The sequence below is a fragment of the Saccostrea cucullata genome, unplaced genomic scaffold (assembly GCF_032062105.1).
Source record: "Saccostrea cucullata isolate Sc308-1 unplaced genomic scaffold, CSIRO_AGI_Scuc_v1 ctg15140, whole genome shotgun sequence".
Lineage (NCBI taxonomy): Eukaryota > Metazoa > Mollusca > Bivalvia > Ostreida > Ostreidae > Saccostrea > Saccostrea cuccullata.
Window position 1 is genome coordinate 11,578 of NW_026918438.1, and position 2,957 is coordinate 14,534.

The following is a 2,957-nucleotide window of genomic DNA, read 5'->3' on the forward strand; positions in this document are numbered from 1 at the left end:
AAAAACACTTTATAAATCGCAAAGTAATAATAAATCTAAATATTTTTTATCTATTACGAAGATATACAAAACAGATATCTGAGAAACGTATCGTCTGTACTTAACAAACAAAAGTAACAGACAGTAAACCAGCAAAAACGCTTACATGCAAGTTACTCGAAATGTGAGCTAATGGTGTGGATAATTAATTACTCGTACTTCCAAATTTTAACTCGTTCAAACTCAGAAAATCCTTATTGTTCAGTGGCAAATATAGAAGAAAACTTATTTGAAATTGGGACAGTTGATCTATGGTATAACGTGGAAAGGATTAAATTCAACGCACATTATCTTGTCACAGAGAACTGTAAATATTTTTTTCAAACTTATTTCGAACAAAGAAATTGTGCATCAAGTTGCAATACTTTAAGCGCATTATTGTTATACGCCAGCAATATCCTACCTCAACAAATGCGAATGATGACATTTAATCAGAGAGCGTGAATTTACAGTAACTTTGTGCATTATGAAACATTTAAAAAAGTTTGGAATGTCACAGCCAGAAAGTACCCGGTATATGGTCCAATTTACTGGTATTTGTTCTAAATCAAATCCTCATTCTTTGGAAAGCAGTGATATATGAACGTTTTTTTAAATTTAATTTTGTTATTATTAAATACATGTTGATAGCAAAAAACAAAAAAACCTGGGGGCAGTGGTTTAATGATAAGAAAAACTTTGAAATAAATTTATACAAAATCGTTTTCTTAAGGTTAACAAAATTTTGTGTCAGTGCGTTCTAGTCAGTCGGTCAAGAAAGGGCAAACGAACAAGTTTTCAAATTTGCCTTAATTTTTTTTTTTTTTTTTTTTTTTTTTTTTTTTGCAAAAAGTAATAGATTATTTTCTCAAAAAGTCAAAGCTAGGCCACTGTTATATATGTAAATCCCTTTTAATTAACGTAACTAAATTGTATATCTTATTGTCAAGTTTTGACTGTTTTACATTTATACGCCTGTTTGTACAACAAACGGCAAAGGGATCCTCTTATGCAAAAATAAAAATTGTAAAAATATACCCTTCATGATATTGTATTGAGTCTATCTTTAATAAAAATCCCCTTTTACAAAAAAAAAATCGAGGAAAAACAGAATCCTTAGAGAACATATAACATAGATATCTCTGTAACAAAGATGTCAGCAGCAAAGAAACCACTACATTAAATACGCAGTATAATTTTGATCTTAATGTTAATTACAAGGTCCACCTTTGGTAACTAGTGCACATCATGCATACTTTGTAAAAGTCAAGAACAGTGTAGCTATACCATTTAATGAATCTGCAGAATCGTTCTGCATATCTTGACATTTTTGACAACTATTTTCTTTTAGATTTCATTGTTCTTGTAGTATATAAGGAGACATTTCACTTGTAAAATCATACACTCCTATCTTTCTCTAGATCGAGGTATCAAGGTAAAATTGACCAATTTTTCTTATTTTGTTTTTATTGAATTTCATATCTTATCTATGATCAACCAACTTTTTTTGCGTATTACCTTAACAAAATATGTTATAGTAAACTTTAGTTTACTAAATACGGCTTGATATACTATAGTAAAAACTTTTATTCCAAAGTTAACTATAGTGAACTATAACAATTTTTTGATTAGGGATCATCAAAAATCTGCAAATCAAAATTTGTACATTGAAACATAATTCGAAATTCTTTTTCGTCCAAGAAAAACCTGCTCTTTCTCAACCAAACTGTTATTGACTCTTGATATTTGTAACTGTAAAAATATCATCTTTGTATTATTTTTCATTGATTGATTAAGATTTATCCATCTATGTTTATTCTGTTTTCTTGTATAAAGCGTCTTTTTTTTTTTATTTTGCTTTTTTCCTCTCTTTCTTTTCATCAACTTTTCCAAGTCTGTTCCACGCATCTTTATTTGTTATTATTTACTGTACATGTAATTCATGATGATCAGAGAATTGATCCCGCTTAGTTTCAAAACTTAAAAGATTATTCCTTAAAGCGGAAAGCTAAATTCATTTTGTATTGTATAAAAGTATATTTTTGTTACTTACATAAATGATGTGTCATTGAATGTTACAGGAAGTTTTGTTATATTCTACTCATCCGCTTATCTCAGATTACAATGCGAAGTGAGCCAGGTTCAACCTATAGTAAAAAATATAATTTTCTTTTGACTGTCAGGTTTAGTATCACAGAGAACAATGAACTTCGTTCAGCTTTTGTTGCTTCTTGTTCTGGTTATACTGACCATCTACGTCATGGGATCAGTTGCCTCCCCTGGGAGATGGTATAGAAGATGGTCTGATTCCAGCAGCAGTGGTTCATGGAGCAAGTATGGCTAAATGGTAAGACACCACAAAATCCAATGTTAAGAAAATTGTGACCATATATTGCATGAATATTTTGATATTTCAAGATATTTTTATGCCTTACGAAAACTAATACAATTTCTTTGAATTTTTAATTTTCAAATATTGAAAGCAAAATGACTCTCTATGGCTTGATAATGCTTTTGAATTTTTTTTTCTCCAGATCATTTGACCGGAATGCTTCTAAATGGATATTTGCTGCAACAGAATTTCAACATATACACTAGCTTTTTCGGTATTCAAAAAGGACTTTGAACAAAATGTAAATTGATTCTGCGTTTGCGTTCTACATATTTGATGCTAATAAAGGAAAATTTTACACAGCAAAGTTTCTCATTCTTATAATCTCTTCAAAACTAACATTAGTTGCATTTTTAAGGGATGTCAACGAATAATAGAATATTTATTCGATGAGTTAATTTTCGAATATGAATTTAAGACGAATACTCCATTTATAAATAAACATGAATTTAAAAGAGAGAAAAGAAATCTGTCAGAAAATCATTTCAAATGATTACATTTTAATTGGAATTATGTTTCAGAAGTCAGTTACTAAAAAACAAAATAT

General features: G+C 29.2%; 1 long non-coding RNA gene across 1 annotated transcript; it reads left to right on the forward strand.

Moving 5' to 3' along the window:
* Positions 1 to 1,363: 1,363 nt before the first annotated feature.
* On the forward strand, positions 1,364 to 2,703 carry LOC134266227 (uncharacterized). The gene is made up of 3 exons (XR_009991924.1): positions 1,364 to 1,453; positions 2,202 to 2,365; positions 2,553 to 2,703. It is a non-coding gene; the product is annotated as an uncharacterized LOC134266227 (long non-coding RNA).
* Positions 2,704 to 2,957: the final 254 nt, after the last annotated feature.